The sequence below is a fragment of the Somniosus microcephalus genome, chromosome 14, assembly GCF_052327205.1.
Source record: "Somniosus microcephalus isolate GS21.2 chromosome 14, FLI_Smic_1.0, whole genome shotgun sequence".
Classification (NCBI taxonomy): domain Eukaryota; kingdom Metazoa; phylum Chordata; class Chondrichthyes; order Squaliformes; family Somniosidae; genus Somniosus; species Somniosus microcephalus.
The window spans coordinates 17842083-17862434 of record NC_141000.1 but is presented as its reverse complement, the minus strand read 5'-3'; the positions used below and the strand labels follow the sequence as shown (position 1 = coordinate 17862434).

The 20352-nt window shown below is 51.3% G+C and overlaps 1 long non-coding RNA gene across 1 annotated transcript in view; it reads right to left on the bottom strand.

Moving 5' to 3' along the window:
* LOC147107358 (uncharacterized) overlaps window positions 1–12571 on the bottom strand; it is a 35243-nt gene extending 22672 nt beyond the window's left edge. The window contains exon 1 of the long non-coding RNA XR_015080775.1: window positions 12017–12571. This is a non-coding gene — a long non-coding RNA (uncharacterized LOC147107358). The remainder of the gene's footprint in view (window positions 1–12016) is intronic.
* Window positions 12572–20352: the final 7781 nt, after the last annotated feature.

Here is a 20352-nt window from a genome sequence, read left to right as displayed (position 1 = left end):
TTCGCTGGCCTGCTAGGCGACTTTCCAGACCTGACCAGGCCCATGTTCTCCTCCACGGCCACAAAACATGGTGTGGAACACCACATCACCACCACTGGACCCCCAGTCCACGCGCGGGCCCGGCGCTTCAAACCTGGCAAGCTAGCGGTCGCGAAGGCGGAGTTCGCAACAATGGAACGCTTAGGGATTATTCGCAGGTCGAATAGTCCCTGGTCTTTGCCTCTTCACATCATTCCGAAACCTGGTGGCGGATGGCGGCCCTGCGGCAACTATCGGCGCCTAAACGACGCCACCACTCCTGATCGATACCCGATCCCCACATCCAGGATTTCTCTGCCCATTTGGCAGGAAACACCGTTTTGTCCAAGGTTGACCTTGTCCGAGGCTACCACCAGGCCCCGGAGCACCCGCAAGATGTCCAGAAGACCGCAGTCATCACCCCTTTCGGTCTCTTCGAATTTTTAAGGATGCCGTTTGGGTTGAAGAACGCTTTCCAGCGCCTCATGGACTCCGTGCTGCGGGACCTCAAGTTCCTTTTCGTCTACTTAGACGATATTCTCATCGCCAGTCCTAATAAGGAGGATCACATCTCTCATCTACGCACCCTCTTTCGACGCCTCAGCCAACGTGGCCTGATTATCAACCCAGCCAAGTGTCAGTTTGGTCTGCATCAAATTGATTTCCTGGGACATCGCATTACCGCAGAGGGAGCGGTTCCTTTGCAAGTGAAGGTGGAGGCGGTGGCATCCTTTCCACGCCCGCAGAACATAAAGGCCCTGCAGGAATTCCTCGGCATGGTAAACTTTTACCACCGTTTTGTGCCTAAGGCAGCACTGCTCATGCAGCCCCTGTACGAGGTCCTCAAGGGCAAGTCTGGCAAGGATCCGGTAGGCTGGACAGGTGACATGGACCGGGCACTCACCGACACCAAGAGCGCCTTAGCCAACGCGACCATGCTGGCGCACCCGCTACCAGGAGCCACCATCGCCCTCACCACCAACGCATCAGATTATTCAATCGGCGCCATTCAGGAGCAGTGGGTGAACGGGACATGGCAGCCGTTGGCATTCTTCAGCCGTCAACTGTGGCATAACGAGCGGGCGTACAGTACTTTCGACAGGGAGTTACTAGCCCTTTTTCTGGCCATCCGCCATTTCCGGTTCTTGTTGGAAGGACGTCCTTTCACCGCCTTCGTCGACCATAAGCCACTGACCTTTGCCATGGCCAAGACCGCCGAACCATGGTCATCTCGACAACAACGTCAGCTGACATACATCTCCGAATTTACCACAGATATTCAGCACATGGCCAGTAAAGACAACCTGGTGGCAGATTGCTTCTCCCGCGCGACCGTGCATGCGGTCCAGCTGGGCATCAACTACACCCTCATGGCAGCAGACCAAGTCTCAGACCCAGAAGTGCAGACTTACCGCACCAACACCACTAGCCACCAGTTGGCCGACGTCAGGTTTCATTCGACTGGTACCACGTTGCTGTGTGACGTCTCCGTTCGGGACCCTCGCCCTATTGTGCCGGTCACCTGGTGCCGCAAGGTGTTTGACGCCATACATGGGTTGTCACACCCAGGAATGAAGGCTTCTCAAAAGCTAATGTCATCTAAGTTCGTTTGGCGGGGCATGCATAAAGATGTCCGTGACTGGGCCAACACCTGCGTGGTCTGCCAAAAGGCCTAGGTACAGTGCCACATCAAGGCTCATTGGCCACCTTTGCAGTTCCTGAGCGACGGTTTGACCACGTTAATGTGGACCTGGTAGGACCACTTCCACCTTCCCATGGTTTTACGCACATCCTGACCATGGTAGATCGCACCACCAGATGGCCGGAGGCGGTTCCCCTGTCATCTACTACTTTGGCGGACGTGGCCAGGGCGTTCATCTCTTCATGGGTCACCCATTTTGGAGTGCCTGCTGACATCTCTTCAGACCGGGGACCGCAGTTTTCTTCCGAACTCTGGAATGCGGTGGCTCAATGACTCGGTGTCAAATTACACCACACCACAAGCAAACGGTCTGTGCAAACATTTTCACAGATCGCTTAAGGCCGCACTGAGGGCCAGCCTCCAAGACGCTGGATGGGCAGACAAGCTGCCATGGGTCATGTTGGGCCTTCGCACGGCCCCCAAGGAAGATCTTCACTCTTCCGCGGCAGAGCTCGTTTATGGTCAGCCGCTGCGAGTGCCAGGGGATTTCCTGCCAACACCAACGGAGCCATGGTCTGCCTCACGCCAGCTTATCAGCCACCAGGAAGCAGCCAGATATTTCGCACCGGTTCCCACATCGCATCACGGGTTTCAGGGCTCTCACGTTCCAGCGGAGCTGAAACAAGCCGACTACATGTTCATCCACCACGATGCTCACCGGGATCCGCTCAAGGCCCCATACACTGGTCCTTTTCGCGTGTTAGAGGCAGGAGACAAAACCTTCAAGGTGGATGTCGGTGGTAAACCGGACCACATTTCGGTCGACCATTTGAAGCCAGCACACCTGGACCTTGACCGTCCCGTCGAGACCGCACAGCCACTGAGACGAGGTTGGCCGCCCACCGTCATCATGCCAGAACAAGTGCAACCACCCGCCAGACCAGCCACTGAGGGACTCTGAACAACTGTACATAATTCCCTTTAACGATGTGTTAGCTACAGACTAAATCTGTACCATTGTATATACTGTTTGCATGTACAGTGTGCGGTCCCTTTAAGAGCACGGGCAAACGCGATGACGTCATGCCGCTAATCACGTGATCACCCAAACGCGGGAAAAATGTGATGACATCATGACGCCATCCATGGGACCGCCCTGGCAGTCCTCGTGGCGCCTCCGGCCTGTTAAGACCTGTATTCATAGTTCTCTTGCATCAATCTGTTTAAACTCGTTAGTTTGACATTAAAAACCTTTTTGATTGATTGCCTGCGTCGAACTCAATCTCTAGATAGGAATTTGACCATTCCTACAATATCACGTTTAGGCAAAAATCCCTATCAACTATACTAGGAATGTAAGAACAGGAGTAGGCCATTCAGCCTCTCAAGCCTGTTCCGCCATTCAATTAGATCATGGCTCCATCTACTCACCTTCGTTCTGTAACCCTTAATACCTTTGCCAAATGAAAACTTATCAATCTCAGTTTTGAAATGCTCTACTCTTAACGGTTTCCAGTGTAACAAGTTATAAAAAGACTTGGTTGATACCAGGGAGTCTATCAACTATTTGGGGGAAAAATTAGGTTGTTTTGCGCCCCCTGTTAGCGCCCTAAGAGGGCGCTAATGGGGTGCAAAGCAACTAGCGCCCGGGCGCGGCGATGTTTGCGTCGCTTACGAAATTGACCGAACATTTTGTGGTGGCGCTAACCACTACCGTACGATCTCCTGCATCCGCAGATCATGACATCAGTCGAGCATGCAACGCCCGGTAGCACCCCGGACTGGATGTTGAGTGGCGCCCCCTGCCTTTCCGCCTGCCGCTAGCAATGACAGGTAGAGGGGAACGTTTTGCAGTCGGGAAGGGACTGGGGGAGTGCTATTTAAAGGCGGCTGCTTCCTGCCTTTTTTGTCTGCGACATTTTTGCACCACGCATTCTGAGAGAGAGAGACTTCTGGAGAGATTCAATGCTGTGTGAAGGAGTTTTGGGTACTGAGCAGAACTTTGCAGGTTCATTTTGATTTAACCTTCCTTGCAGCAATTTAGAAGAGACTATGGGGGCTGCACTCTGAGCTCTTTCCCTGGGCCTCTCCATTGTTCTTTCGAGCAGAATTGATGTAAAGGTCTCTACAGGCTGAGATTCAAGGCTGCAATGAGCAGGGTGTGGCTGGAGAGCAAGATCGACCCTCCCCTTTAAGAACTGGCCGGCGCCAGTGTGTCTGTGTTCCATTGCTAACTGACATCACATGAGCTTCGCCAACGCTCTGAGGTAGCGCCTCGCTCCTCGGCGTTAGCGCCTTAAGAGAGGTGTGTAGCACCTGATTTAGCGCTCCAATCACCTCTGAGGGCGATAGAAGCCAAGTTTGCAGTCGGAGGCGATAATTAGCGGCAGGCGCTAAACTTTGCGCCCGGCCGATAATTGTGCCCCAAACGGGGCGATACCGAATTTCTCTCCCTTTGTCTTTTAAAGAGGAATTATCACTTCAAGGGTTTTTTTTAAGAAGAGTTGTGTTACGTTCACACTAAAGCATACAGAGTATCACCTGCCACATTGCCAATATTAGTGGTGATACAATTGTGTCACTGTTCAGTAAATAAAATGTATTTCAGGACTGTTTATCTTGACAACAAAGACCTCCTAAGGATCAATGTAAGTGAAGTGACCTTCCAGAGGTGGTCTCACATCGATTTTGCTTCAAACCAGCAACAGTGTAACTGAAGACAGCACAAAACCTATTCCTGTCCATTGTGAAAACCTAAGTAGCTTCCTGTGTTGTCACTGAATTTCCTATTGATTGAAAAGACTAATTTTCCTTCAGCTCTTTGCAATCAGTAGAAGGCACACTGAGAGTGCCTGTCATGTGAAGGGAATTATGCCCCGCCCTCACCTCACACTGTAGCAGCGAGAGCAGGCAGTATAACTCACACTCACATTGCTGCACAGATGTCACTGGCATTACAGTAGGCAGGATCCAGTCAATGCTCTCAGGTATATTTGTCTTTATGGACTCCATCCTTTCCTCTGGAAAAACAAGCTAATTTCTGGTTGCAACTTAACTAAAGATGAAACTTGCCAAAATCCTACTAAATCACTGGTCCTTGTAAATAATGGAGACACTAGAGAAGCTGGTTAGAGCAGAGAAGGTTCAGGGGAGATTTAATAGAGGTGTTCAAAAGTATGAAGGGTTTTGATAGAATAAATAAGGAGGAACTGTTTCCACTGGCAAGAGGGTCAATAACCAGAGGACACAGATTTAAGATGATTGTCAAAAGAACCAAGAGGGAGCTGAGGAGGAATTTTGTTACACAGCGAGTTGTTGTGATCTGGAATGCACTGCCGGAAATTGTGGTGGAAGAAAATCAATAGTAACTTTCAAAAAGGAATTCGATTTATACTTAAAAGGAAAATTTTGTAGGGCAAAGGGGAAAGGGAGTGGAACTAATTGGACGGCTCTTTCAAAGAGCCGGCATAGGCACGATGGGCTGGATGGCCTCCTTCTGTGCTGTCAGATTCTATGGTTACAACCCATATTTAGACTTGTTTCAGAAATGGAACAAAAGCAACTGGCATCACCAGGATTTCAGCAAAGATCCAAATCCCTCTCTGTTTGGGCAAAGTCCTTGCTGCAGATTTTGTCCGCATGATTCGTAACTCCATCCTGCCCCCACCATCCTCCAGACCATTTGGCAGATCCCATTGCAAACAAAAGTGAGAGTATTATGGTCAAAACAACACAATTTTCATTGTGGTGCTTCAAAAAATGACAATGGTTTGCACAATACATTGTAACTACATTTAAGGTAAGAAGTATGTGGGGCAGAAGGGACATGGCATTAATGGTATCGAACAGATCTTATTATAACTTGTTAAATTAGGAACCATTACTGTACAAGGAAATAATCTAGAATTAGTTTAAAATGGAGGGTGTGTCAGATTACTGGGCAGCAATCAAATCAAGCAGGTCATGTGACATTGTAACCCAAGAGAATGAAACTCAAGCAGTTAGGTAAGCAACTGAACCAAAGGACTGAATGACTACTTGTAATCCTCTGCCATCCATTCAGTATTTCTTATGTTATAGTTGGGATTTGTTTTAACTTCTGTCGCAGTTTGTTTTTGGGTAGTCATGTAAAATGACACAGAGCAACATAAAGTATGGCCTTTGTGAGGCAGAATAGCATGGGTCTGGCAGAAGACCTGGTTCTTTTGGATGATGAACTGCACTGCATCCTCCTTCATATGACAAGATAGGCCTGCCTCCCTCTCTCATTACAACGGTGACTACACTTCAAAAGTACTTCATTGGCTGCAAAGCACTTTGGGATGTCCTGAGGTCATGAAAGACGCTCTATAAATGCAAGTCTTTCTTTCTTTCCCCCAATTGGATGGTTGCAGGCTCCAGCCCCATGGGTGTTTGTCACTTGAATCTTGGTCCCAGCAGTGATCCGCAAATGACCTCTATATATTCCAGTCCTGCCATCAGCAGCAGCCCGACCTTGGGCAACACTGTCCAGCTTTGAGATCAAGATAAATCAAGAGGTGATTTATCAGTGCCACCAGTGGTATAGCCCAGCCAATACTAAACACAAATGGACTTGCAAGCCCCTGCAGGGCACAGTTTTGGTACTACAGCCCCACATGAACTTTCCCTGACATCAGGGGAGGTCTGCGCTAAAGACATTTTGGCCCAGAAATTCGGGTCCCAACGCGTGAGTACAGACGGAGTACTCACGCGTGGACCCGATGGAAGTGCCGGAATCTTGCATGCACTACGCATGCGCGGGAAACTGGCACTTCCGATCCTCTGAACCAAGGGGTTCAGAAGTCGAACGCGTGCGCGCGGGAGTCTGCGTGTGCGCGTTGAACTTCCTTTTTTTTACAGGTTTTAACGTGCGGGTAAGTCTGTACATTTTAGAAATGTAAAAAGCAGCCATAAGGACTTCATTTTCAAAGGTAAGTGGTCAATTATTTAAAATTAAAACATTTTTTCCACAGGTTTTTTACTTTTAAATACTTTAAAGCAAGGTAAGTTTATTTTTAGCCCCGTTTTTTTATTAAATTATTTTTTTCAAAAATTTAAATTTTTGTTTAAAATAGTTATTTAATGTCATTTATAGTTTACTAGCTGGGGGGAGCCCGGCTTTGCCAGGGCTGTTTTGGGCTGGGCAGTTTAAATCGAGTGCCAGGCTTTGGGCCCTGTCTGTGTCCCTCTGTGAATCTGCTAGCGGGCAACATTTCTACCTTTTAATACCTTGAAAGATGAAAGTGAAAGTACTTATAAAACGTTTTTGGTAAATCTTATGTTATTTTTAAAAGAGAAACTAACTTTTTCAAAGCTGGATAAGGAGAGTAGTTTGAGCTGCAAGCAGTGAAGGAATGGCTGGCAGATCCCTGAGATGAAAACGATTAGTCCCGCCCACACACACACTTAATACCTTGAAAGATGAAAGTGAAAGTACTTATAAAACGTTTTTGGTAAATCTTATGTTATTTTTAAAAGAGATACTAACTTTCAAAGTAGTTTGAGCTGGAAGCTGCAAGCACTGAAACAATGGCTGCCAGATCCCCGAGATGAAAACGATTAGTCCCGCCCACACACACACACACCAATTGGCCAACCATCAGGGGACTGTACTGTAGGATTGGTCAATCGTGACGGCACAGGATTGGTCGAACCTTGACGTCAGTCAATCAATGCTAGCAGATAATGAGTTTAATTTTGAAGGTTTTTTGCATAAGGCGCGAACAATTTTCGTCCGACCGAAAAGTAAATACGCTTACCAGCGTCCCGGAAGCGTAAGCTTTCTTGGGAGGTAACGCGCGCGTAGGTACGCCGTATAACTTTCGAGCGCATAGCCGGACAGACGCACACCCGAAGACAGACAGACAGACAGAAGGACAGACAGATCGACCGCTTTATATATATAGACTAGCTGAAGTGCCCGGCGGTGCCGAGGCTTTTTCGAGGGCATGTTGTTGTTGGAAGAGAGAGAGAGAGAGCGACTGGGGGGGGGGAGAGAGAGAGAGAGAGAGCGTGACTGGGGGGGGGAACAGAGAGAGCGACTGGGGGGTAGAGAGAGAGCGACTGGGGGGTAGAGAGAGAGCGCGGGTGGGGGGAAGGGAGGGCGGGGGGGGAAGGGAGGGGGGGAAGGAGGGGAAGGGGGGGGCGGGGTGGAAGGGAGGGCGGGGGGGGAAGGGAAGGGGGAAGGGGGGGCGGGGGGAAGGGCGGGGGGGGAAGGGAGGGGGGGAAGGAAGGGGGAGGGAGGGCGGGGGGGAGGGAGGGAGGAAGGGAGGGCTTGAGGCTGAGAGACAGGCACGGCCACGCCCGGTTGCCGTGGTAACCCTGCCGCGCCGCCCCGCACTGCCGAGAGCCCAGCTCTCCGAACCCCGCCCCCCCCCGGCCGAGAGCCGCGCTCTCCGAGCCCCGCACCCCCCCGGCCGAGAGCCGCGCTCTCCGAGCCCCGCCCCCCCCCCGGCCGAGAGCCGCGCTCTCCAAGCCCCGCCCCCCCCGGCCGAGAGCCGCGCTCTCCAAGCCCCGCCCCCCCCAGCCGAGAGCCGCGCTCTCCAAGCCCCGCCCCCCCCGGCCGAGAGCCGCGCTCTCCAAGCCCCGCCCCCCCCGGCCGAGAGCCGCGCTCTCCAAGCCCCCCCCCCCCGGCCGAGAGCTGCGCTCTCCAAGCCCCGCCCCCCCCGGCCGAGAGCCGCGCTCTCCAAGCCCCGCCCCCCCCCCGGCCGAGAGCCGCGCTCTCCAAGCCCCAGCCGGCCCGCACTCCCGTTGCCGGGGTAACCCGATCTGCACTCTCGAGAGCCCCGCCCCCCCCCGCCCGAGCCGAACGCGGAACAGAGTCTCACCTGCTCCTGCTGCGCCGCGCACCCTGACCCTCGTGGCTGACGCCGTTGCCCCGGGTAACGTGACACGGCGGGGGGGGTGGTGAGGAGCTTAGCAGCAGCCCAGTTACCTAGCTCGGGCCTGGCTGGGGAAGAAAGGCCCAGGCTTTCAGGCCTAAGAAAAAAACGGGCAAAGGTAGGAAAAAGAATGTTCAGGTGAGATAAAATATTTACAAATGAGTGATTTATTTTAAAAGAATTTAATAAATTGAATTTTATTTTGCTGGAAATGTATATTTGAAAAGAAAGATGCAGAAAGCAGGAAAAAGAATGGAAGCAAGATGGCGGCGACTCACCTCGGTTCAGAACGATAAGGCCCGCCCACACACGCACCAATTGGTCGACCGTCAGGTCACCAAAGTGTAGGATTGGTCAATTGTCCCGTCACTCGACCGTAGGAGGGCCTGGCCGCACGCGGCAGCAAGCCGCCGTACGATTGGTCGACCTCGAGGTCACTCTGTCGCTAATGAGCGGATAATGAGATGCTAATGAGCGGAATGTTGAAGGTTTTTGGGATACCGCGGGTGCAATTTTAGCCCGGCCAAAACGTAAATATGCTTAAAACCGTCTCGGAAGCGTAAGCTTTCTTTGGAGGTAACGCGCGCGTAGGTATGCCCTGTAACTTTCGAGCGCATAGCCCGACAGACGCACAGGCGATGACAGACAGAATGACAGACAGACAGACAGATCGACCGATTTATATATATAGATTTACAAAGTGTGATTTTTTTAAAAATTTATTTGAAGGTAAAGTACAGTTTTACAGCCTCAGCATTTATACGTTTTGACAGGTTTATCTGTCAAGACTTATGAATGGAGCATTCCCTGCTCCGATTGGCTGCCTGTTGCTCACGTGATCCCAGGGGACGCTTCGCACTAACTACGCCCCTGGGACACGCCAGCATAGCGCGCCGGCCTCTGGGACAGGCCTCGGAGAGGAATTCCACGCAGGCCAAGAGGTCAACTGCTGGCACGCTAGGTAAGTGTAGGTCGGGGGCTTGCACCCGCGGGAAGCCCCCAACCCGAATTTCTGGGCCATTAAAGGTTTCTTTGGGCCACTGGTGCTCTCTGAAACCTGCCCTGCAATATAAATGGGGCAGATTCCAAGCATCAGGAGCCACAGCTCATTAAACTAGCACTTCTGCTAAAAGCTCTTCTGCAATATAAAGGGGCACAAATGAAATCTCAGGAGGGTTAGAAAGAACTTGCATTTATATAGCCCCTTTCCCATTCTCAGGTCATCCCAAAGAACATCACAGTCAATGAATTACAACTGAAGTGTAATCGCTGTTGTACTGTAGGCAAAACGAAGCAGCCAATTTGCGCACAGCAAGGTCCCACTAACAGCAGTGAGATAAATGACCAGATAAATCTGATTTAATGGTGCTTGTTTCAAGGAAGAACTCTCCTTGCTCTTCTCCAAATGGGATCCTTTACTTGCACCTGAGAGAGCAGTCTGAAAGAAGGCACCTCCGACAGTGCAGCACTCCCTCAGCACTGCACTGAAGTGTCCAGCGATGTAAACACTCCAATGCAGTACTGAGGGAGTGCTGCATTTTTAGGGGTGCTGTCGGAGGTGACATTAAACCAAGGCCCCATCTGCGGGTTCTGTTGTATCGGTTGGCCGTTAAAGATCCCATGGGACTAGCTGAAGAGTAGGGAGTTCCCCTGGTTTCCAGGCCAATATTCCTCCCTCACCAAACACCACCAGAAAGCAGATAAATTAGTCATTCATTTCACGGGTTTTGTGGCATCTTGCAGCATGCAGAATGGTTGCTGTGTTTACTTCCATAACTGTCGCTGCGGCAATTATTCGCTTGCAGAATGCTATGGAATGTCTCTTGCTGTGCATTTACACGACAGATTCAGTGTTGGTGTGAAGTGGTTGCAGCTTTGCGCTGGCACTAAACTTGTGCTGTGTAAATCCAGTGTCCAGACTCCAACTCCCCCCGAAGCAACACCAAGTGATACCCTCTCCTCCAGGGAATTTGACACAATTGGCTCCAGGGTCAAATCAGGCTCCCACGCTGGATTTCAGGCTGTCTGTAGACTATATCTGCAGCATTGCCACTGATGCTACAGCTATAGAGTAAATGTATCTTTCGAGAGGTGACAGGGCAATGCATAAATGCCAGTCTTCCTCGTTTCATTACACTGTGCTTAAGATTTCTCTACAAATAACCTATAGAGGAAATCCCCTGAGCTGTGCATTTGTAGGGGGTGGGGTGGAGTCACATTGTCAATAAGATGGAATCTCTTTAGAAATAAAAAAAACCTTACATTACTTCAATGGGACTGGCAGTAAGTGTCTGGGATACGCTTGTCCTCTGCCACACTGAAGAACAGCAGTAAGGGCCCATCACACCAACATCACTCCGGATTATAATCCATGAGAGATAAAACGCTTCTTCGCCCACCTCATCAATAAAGAGACTGCGAGGCTTTAACGATTTTATGATCGAATTACTTTTTTTTTAAAAGGCAACGTCTCCACATTTCTGGAGGAGCAGGGAACAGGCTGCTGAATTATTAATATGACTCCCGAGCTATAGGGAGAGCAGCAGCCCAGGACTGTCTGACAGGAGGGCGGCCTGGAAGCTCAGCTCCGGGAAAGTGATGAAGAACACACAATCAGAACAGTAGCGTGGGAACTGTACAGTTAGGAGATGATCAAAGCACCCCCACCCCCTGTGTGTGTGTCTGTGTCAAGTGTGTGTGTGTGTCTGAGTGTATGTCTGGGTTGTGTGTGTGTGAGTGAGTATGTGTCTGTGTTAAGTGTGTGTCTGAGTTAGCGTGAGTGTGCCAGAGTTAAGTGTGTGTCTGTGAGTGTGTGTGTGTCTGAGTGTGTGTCTGTGTTAAGTGTGTCTGAGTTAGCGTGAGTGTGTCAGAGTTTAGTGTGTGTCTGTGAGTGTGTGTGTGTCTGAGTGTGTGTCTGTGTTAAGTGTGTCTGAGTTAGCGTGAGTGTGTCAGAGTTAAGTGTGTGTCTGAGTGCGTGTGTGTCTGAGTGTGTCTGTGTTAAGCGTGTGTCTGAGTTAGTGTGTGTGTCAGAATTAAGTGTGTGTCTGAGTGTGTGTGTCGGAGTGTGCGTCTGTGTTAAGTGTGTGTGTGAGTGAGTGTGCCTGAGTGTGTCAGAGTTAAGTGTATGTGTGTGTCTGAGTGTGTGTCTGTGTCGTGTGTGTGTGAGTGAATATGCCTGAGTGTGTCAGAGTTAAGTGTGTGTGTGTGTCTGAGTGTGTCTGTGTCAAATGAGTGTGTGTGAAAAATGTTCATCAATTTAGCATAACCATTTGTTTTCCAATAAGGAATTGTCCTCGAATCAGTCCCTACAAATCAGTAGGTCTGATATGTTTGCAAATCAGTTAGTCACATCAGGAACAGATGAATCCAAAGATGAAAGACCCTCTACATCCTCCTCATCACCCCCCCCCCCCCACCCCCCTCATCCCTACCCCATCAATTACCCCACACTTACCTGTCGGGGTTTATTGCTTTGGGATCTGAAAAGTTTGAAATTCATTCTTTCATTTGAAGGAATCCTCGCAAGTCAGGTACCATCCCGCTGCGTGTGTCTTGAAAGTGAAGAATGAGTAAGTTTTGTTGTTAGCGGAGGTTTTATCCTGTAGATGGACCGCGCTGAGACCGGCCAGGCTTTCTCGCTCGATCCGATTTGTTCACAGTCAATGTTTCGCTGTTCAGTGTTTTTTTGGGGGACTGCCGGATCCGGCACAGGGTCAGAAAGTGACAGCTTCTGCTCACATTCACGGGGCGAGTTTCGTCGGATCAGCGGTCGAAGGATCTCTCTGTATATCGTAGTGTCAATGAGCAACAGGAAGAGAATCCCCAGTGAATCCAACAGTCACGAAACTGACACAGATTGAAACTGATTAGGGTTGGTCCCAGATTGAAAGTAAGATCCTCATTCCCAAACTCGCCTTCCTCCCGCCAGATTGTGGATAGGTTTGCAGCTTCCCGGTTGGCAGATGTGTAACAGTTTGAGCCCCACCTGTACACAATGGGTTTAATGTTTCCCCAAAGTGCAGCTACGCGAGTGTGAGAGAAAAAAACCCATGAAAACATATAGAGGTGGGGCAACTTCCCAGAGGGCGATCCATTGATCAGGTTACATTTTTCTTTATCATCGGAAAGGATGAGGTACGGGGGCAGTTGACAAACTTGCTCCAGGAATCCACTGACTGTTGGAATCTGCGTGCTTGTCTGACCCATGGAATGGTCCACCATGTGAACCTACTGCCTTATCTTTACTGCCGAACTTAAGCTTATTTATATAAACTAGATTGTATACTAGATAAACTAGTATATCTATTATATATATAAACGGATGCTTCTTTCTGTCTGTCTGTCCTTCTGTCTGTCCTTCTGTCTGTCTGTCCTTCTGTCTGTCCTCACGTGTGCGTCTGTATGGTATGCGCTCGAAAGTTATAGAGCGTACCTACGCGTGCGTTACGTCGAAAGAAAGCTTACCTTTCCAAAACGGTCTTAAGCGTATTTACGTTTCGGCCGGACAAAAATCGCGCTCGCGGTATCCGAAAAACCTTCAACATTCCGCTCATTAGCATCTCATTATCCGCTCATTAGCGACAGAGTGACCTCGAGGTCGACCAATCGTACGCCGGGTTGCTGGCGCGTGTGGCCGGGCCCTCCTATGGTCGAGTGACGGGACGATTGACCAATCCTACGCTTTGGTGACCTGACGGTCGACCAATCGGTGCGTGTGTGGGCGGGCCTTATCGTTCTGAACCAAGGTGAGTAGCCGCCATCTTGCTCCCATTCTTTTTCCTGCTTTCTGCGTCTTTCTTTTCAAATATACATTTCCAGCAAAATAAAATTGTTTTTATTAAATTGTTTAAAAAAAAACTAGATTCATTTGTAAATATTTTCTCTAACCTGAAGATTCTTTTTCCTACCTTGCCCCGTTTTTGTTAGGCCTGAATGCCTGGGCCTTTCTTGCCCAGCCAGGCCCGAGCTAGGTAATTGTCCCCACGGCTTCTGCTAAGCTCCTCACCCCCCGCCACCCCCCCCCCGGTGTCACGTTAACCCGGGGCAACGGCGTCAGCCACGAGGGTCAGGGTGCGCGCGCAGTAGGAGCAGCTGAGACGCGGCGTCTCTCTGTTCCCCGCTCGGCTCGGGCGGGGGGGGGCGGCGGGGCTCTCGGGAGTGCGGCTCTCGGCCGGGGCTTGGTGAGCAGGAAGGGTTACCCCGGCAACCGGGCCCGCCGGCCGGGGCAACGGCGTCAGCCACGAGGGTCAGGGTGCACACGCAGCAGGAGCAGCTGAGACGCGGCGTCTCTCTGTTCCCCGCTCGGCTCGGGCGGGGGGGCGACGGGGCTCTCGGGAGTGCGGATCTCGGCCGGGGCTTGGTGAGCGGGAAGGGTTACCCCGGCAACCGGGCCCGCCGGCCGGGGCAACGGCGTCAGCCATGAGGGTCAGGGTGCGCGCGCAGCAGGAGCAGATGAGACGCGGCGTCTCTCTGTTCCCCGCTCGGTTCGGGCGGGGCTCTCGGGAGTGCGGATCTCGGCCGGGGCTTGGTGAGTGGGAAGGGTTACCCCGGCAACCGGGCACGCCGGCCGTCTCACAGCCGCAATCGGCGGTCTTGAAGCCAGCTCGGGAGGGCGGGGCTCCGGAGGGCGGGGGGCCGTGCTCGGAAGATCGGGCCTCCGGAGTTCGGTGCTTGGTGGGGGTGTTAGGGTGGGGTGGGGTGGTGGGTGGGGTGGGGTGGTGGGTGGGTTGGGGTGTTCAGGTTGGGGGGGTGGGCCAACCTCGGGAGTTCGGGGGGGGGGTGAGCCTCAGGGGGGCGGGGATCAGGGGGCTCGGGAGTTTGGCGGGGGGGGCGAGCCTCGGGGATCAGGGGGCTCGGGGACTCTCCCCCTTCTCCTCCCCCCCTCTCTCCCCCTCCCCCTCTCTCCCTCCCCCCTCCCTCCCCTCCCCCTCCCTCCACCGCCTCCCCCCTCCCTCCCCCTCCCCTCCCCCCTTCCTCCCTCCCTCTCCCCCTCCCCTCCCTCCCTCCCTCCCTCCCTCTCCCCCTCCCCTTCCCCCTCCCCCCTCCCCTCCCCCTCCCCTCCCCACCTCCCCTCCCCCTCCCTCTCCCCTCCCCCTCCCTCTCCCCCTTCCCCTCCCCTTCCCCTCCCCTCCCCCTCCCCTTCCCCCCCTCCCCTCCCCCTTCCCCCCTCCCCCTCCCCTTCCCCCCTCCCCTCCCCCCTCCCCTTCCCCCCCTCCCCTCCCCCCCTCTTTCCCCCCCTCTTCCCCCAGTCGCTCTCTCTCTTCCCCCCAGTCGCTCTCTCTCTTCCCCCCAGTCGCTCTCTCTCTTCCCCCCCAGTCGCTCTCTCTCTTCCCCCCAGTCGCTCTCTCTCTTCCACCCCAGTCGCTCTCTCTCTTCCCCCCCAGTCGCTCTCTCTCTTCCCCCCAGTCGCTCTCTCTCTTCCCCCCCAGTCGCTCTCTCTCTTCCCCCCCAGTCGCTCTCTCTCTTCCCCCCCAGTCGCTCTCTCTCTTCCCCCCCAGTCGCTCTCTCTCTCTCTCTCTTCCAACAACAACATGCCCTCAAAAGACCCTCGGCACCGCCGGGCACTTCAGCTAGTTATATATATTTAAGACACATGTATGACGTCATAGAGTCATAGGGGGAGAAATTGGGTGAGTAGCGCCACCTGTTAGTGCCTAAAGAGGTAGCCAGTGGCTCTAGCGCCACTGGCTGCGTCTGCGGCGATATTCAGTAGGGGCGCTAATGGTGGTGTTAGGCATTTGCGCTGCGCCCCCACCGATGACGTCATCGGTGTGCGCAGCGCCCCATTCGTGCCCCGTTCGCGATATTTGGTAACGAACGCCGCAGTTGCGCCGCTCGCTACCCGCACCCGGTTCACGGGGCCTTACTGTGCCGGCAGCGGCGCAAGTTAAGGTGGAGGTGCGGGGCGGCCGCTTTTTCGGCGGCCGCCTGCCAGCACCTCCGTCCCCGGCCTCCTGACCACCCCCCCCCCCGCAGCATTGCCGGCTGTTTCCCGAGAGCCCGGCACTTCTCCTTGGTGCCGCGCTCATTTGCCGGCACTCGCGATCACAGATCGCGCTGTTGCAGGCACCTCCCCCTTAACAGTGGGAGGAAGGCCTGCAGTACCGCAGCGTGCCATGCCGCAGCATGTGGCGCTGCGGCACGTTGCGCTGCGATAATCAGTTTCAGCGCCCTAAGAGGGACATGGAGCGCCTCGAGCCTCGCCCCGTGTCCCTCGAGGGGCACTGAAACTGAATTTCTGACGATCGGTATCACTCCGATCGCTGCGCTAAATCCTGTGCTCCGCCGAATTTTGCGCCACTTTGGCGCCCCAACCCAATTTCTAGGCCATAGAGTTATACAGCACAGAAAGAGGCCCTTTGGCCCATCGTGTCCGTGCTGGTCATCAAGCCCTGTCTATTCTAATCCCATTTTCCAGCACTTGGTCCGTAGCCTTGTATGCTATGGCATTTCAAGTGCTCATCTAAATGCTTCTTGAATGTTGTGAGGGTTCCTGCCTCTACCACCCTTTCAGGCAATGAGTTCCAGATTCCAACCACCCTCTGGGTGAAAAAGTTTTCCCTCAAATCCCTTCTAAACCTCCTGCCCTTTACCTTGAAACTATGCCCCCTAATTATTGACCCCTCTACTAAGGGGAAAAGTTCCTTTCTATCTACCCTATCTATGCCCCTCATAATTTTGTACACCTCAATCAGGTCCCCTCTCAGCCTTCTCTGCTCTAAGGAAAACAACCCCAGCCTGTCCAGCCTCTCTTCATAGCTGAAGCGCTCCAGCCCAGGTAACATCCTGATGAATCTCCTCTGCACCCTCTCCAATGCAATCACATCCTTCCTATAGAGTGGCGACCAGAACTGCACACAGTATTCCAGCTGTGGCCTAACTAGTGTTTTGTACAGCTCCATCATAACCTCCCTGCTCTTATATTCTATGCCTCGGCTAATGAGGGCATGTATCCCATATGCCTTTTTAACCACCTTATCTACATGTCCTGCTGCCTTCAGGGATCTATGTACATGCACACCAAGGTCCCTCTGATCCTCTGTCCTTCCTAGGGTCCTACTATTCATTGTGTAATCCTTGCCTTGTTAGTCCTCCCAAAATGCATCACCTCACACTTTTCAGGGTTAAATTCCATTTTTCACTGTTCTGCCCATCTAACCAACCCGTCTATGTCGTCCTGTAGCCTGAGGCTTCCCTCCTCACTATTTACCACTCCACCAATTTTCATGTCATCTGCGAACTTACTGATCATACCTCCTACATTCATATCTAAATCATTAATGTACACTACAAACAGCAAAGGACCCAGCACCAATCCCTGTGGTACACCACTGAACACAGGCTTCCAGTCACAAAAACAACCTTCGACCATCACCCTCTGCCTCCTGCCACTAAACCAATTTTGGATCCAATGTGCCAAATTGCCCTGGATCATAGAGTCATAGAGTCATAACGACACAGAAGGAGGCCATTAAGCCCATCGAGTCCGTGCCGGCTCTCTGTAGAGCAATCCAGTCAGTCCCATTCCCCCGCTCTATCCCCATAGCCCTGCAAGTTTATTTCCCTCAAGTGCCTATCCAGTCTCCCCTTGAAAACATTGAGTGCCTCCATGTGTAATAATGTTGGAAAACTTACGATGGAAATTACTGTCAGTGATATTATATAAACACAACGTACTCAGATCAAATTTTTGCTCTTTTAAAGGAAACATTAACTTGTTTTTAGTACTAATCTGCATTACTGATAAAACAAGATACTGGTGGAAAGTATTATGTCCGTGTATAGTTGAGACACGGACTGCAGGAGTTGGTTATAACAAGTCTTTACTGAATGGCGACAACCTGGAACTACTATGCAAAAGTTACTACACAGGCTTATAAAAAGGAGTGGTCACTACTGGTACTGCAGTATACAGGGGCTGCAGAATATAGTCCCTTCTGCAAAGTACATACACTACAATTCCTCCCCTTTTAGCTAAACAGTACATAACATTCGATTAACAATGAAATAACATATTTACAATTACAGTTGCTAGATACATTAGTTGAAGTTAAGCAATTATAAGTTCAGTCTTTGAGGAGGCTTCCTGATTCTGTCTGGATAACGCCTCTTTGGGGTATCAGGTTCTTCTGGCAAAGTTGAGTCGGGATCAATGTCGTTGTTTGGTCCGTCTGCTTCCAATATCACCGATTCTGAGGTAGATGCAATTGGTACTTCGGTTTCATCGCCAGGTGTATCAGATCGTGGTGTGGAGTTGACGTTTTCCAGTGACTCTAGAATCTGGTCAGCATGTCGTCTTACAATGCTCTCTCCAACGTCCGCGGTATACATTAGAGGTCCTTGCCGTGTACAGATCGTTCCTGGCTGCCATTTCTCTGTGCGCTAGTCCCGGGCCAAAACTGGTTGACCTATCTTAAAACTCCTGGTCAGCCTTTCATTCATATTCTGAAACTGCCTGTTCTCCACATCTCTTCTGATGTTTGGCTTAACCAAATCCAAGCGGCATCGTAGTCTTCGATTGAAGAACATCATGGCTGGAGTTTGGTTGGTAACCGCATGTGTCGCATTCCGGTAGGCAAACAAGAAGCTATCCACCTTGTGTTGTAGGGGTATATCTTCATTACACATTGCCTTGATAGCCTTCTTGAATGTTTGAACGAACCTCTCGGCCAATCCATTGGTGGCTGGATGATATGGGGCGGATGTGTAATGCTTAACACCATTGTTCTTTAAGAACCTTCGGAACTCTTCAGACACAAACTGTGGTCCATTGTCGGAGCAAATCTGTTCAGGCAGCCCATTCCTGGCGAATATGGTTCGTAAGACTGTGATAGTTTTTTCTGTGGTGGTTGAGGACATTTTTATTACCTCTGGCCACTTTGAATGTGCATCCACCGCAATTAAAAACATCGAGTCCATAAATGGACCATCAAAATCAATGTGCACCCTTTGCCATGGAGATGAGGGCCACTCCCATGGATGTAGAGGGGCTTGTGGTGGGGCGTTTTGGACCTTCTGGCATCCTGTACCGCTCTTGGTCAGCTCTTCAATTTCTCTATCGATTCCCGGCCACCACACAAACGCTCTGGCTAAGTTCTTCATTTTTACCCCTCCCAGCTGACCCTCATGAAGCTCATTGAGCACTCTATCCTTCAATTTGGGTGGAATTACTACTCTGGATCCACACATCAAGGTTCCTCTGCACACTGACAGCTGTTCTCTTCTCGGCGAGAATGCTGGCAGCAGTGGTTCGCCATGTGCTGGCCATCCCTTCACCGTTAAATCATAGACCCAGGAGAGTGTCGGGTCATTTCGTGTTTCCTTTTCTATGTTTGCATTCATCACAGGGAGACATTCGACTATGGTCGAGTGGAATATCTCCACTGGATCCACTGCAGGTGCTTCTTCCACCGTCGGAAACGGTAGGCGCGACAATCCATCAGCATTCCCATGCTGTTTAGTTCCTTTGTACTCGATGTCATATTGGTGTGCCCCTAGGAAAAGGGACCACCTCTGTAGCCGTTGTGCTGTCATTATCGGTACGCCCTTCTGAGGGTTGAAAATGGAGACAAGAGGTTGATAATCAGTTAGTAGAGTAAATTTCTGACCGTGCAGGTAGTGATTGAACTTCTTCACCCCCACACCAGGCTGAGGGCCTCTCTGTCAATCTGGGCGTAGTTACGCTCGGCTGAAGTTAACGAGCGTGACGCAAAAGCTATCGGCCTCTCTGAACCAGCAAGGAATTTATGTGACAGTACCGCTCCAATGCCGTAGGGAGATGCATCACACGCCAGTCTTATCGGCAGTGATGGGTTGTAGTGAGCCAATACTTCCCTTGAAGTGATGAGGTCCTTACTCTTCTAAAAGGACCGCTTACATTCATCGCTCCATTTCCATGCTACTCCGGTTTGTAGTAGGGCGTTCAGTGGGTGCAGAATTGTGGACAAATTCGGCAAAATCTTATGGTAGTAATTCACCAATCCGAGGAATGACCTCAATTGCGACACATTTTCAGGCGCTGGAGCCTTAACTGCCGCTTCAATTTTGTCAGGGGGCTTATGTAACCCCTCTTCATCAAACATCTGGCCACAATACGATATCTGTTTCTTAAAAAACTCGCACTTGGGGCGATTGGCTCGTAGCCCATGTTCTCTTAGTCTAGTGAGCACCTGCTCTAGGTTGGCAAGGTGTTCACTGTCATCTTCACCTGTCACTAGGATGTCGTCCAAGTAACACTGAGTCCCCGGAATCCCTTGCAGGACTTGTTCCATCGCTCTTTGCCATATCGCCGGAGCTGATGCTACTCCGAATACCAGTCGATTATACTGGTAAAGACCTTTGTGAGTGTTTATCGTGAGATACTTCTTAGAGGATTCTTCAACCTCCATCTGCAAATATGCTTGCGCTAGGTCAATTTTTGTAAAACGCTTCCTTCCAGATAGTGAGGCGAAGATATCTTCTATCCTCGGAAGAGGATATTGTACTGTGTGAAGGACAGGGTTCACCGTCACCTTGAAGTCCCCACAGATGCGAACCTTCCTTGGCTCCTCAGACTTATTGTTTAACGTTTTCTTCATGACAGGAACGATGGGTGTCGCCCACTCGCTCCAGTCTACCTTAGATAACACGCCTGCATTCTCCAGATTCTCCAGCTCTGCCTCGACGGCTGGCCGAATTGCATATGGTACCGGTCTTGCTTTGAAAAACTTGGGAATTGCATTCTCTTCTATTTTTATCGAGGCGGTTACGCCTTTAAGAGTTCCCAGTTCTTGTTGAAATACCTCTTTGGCG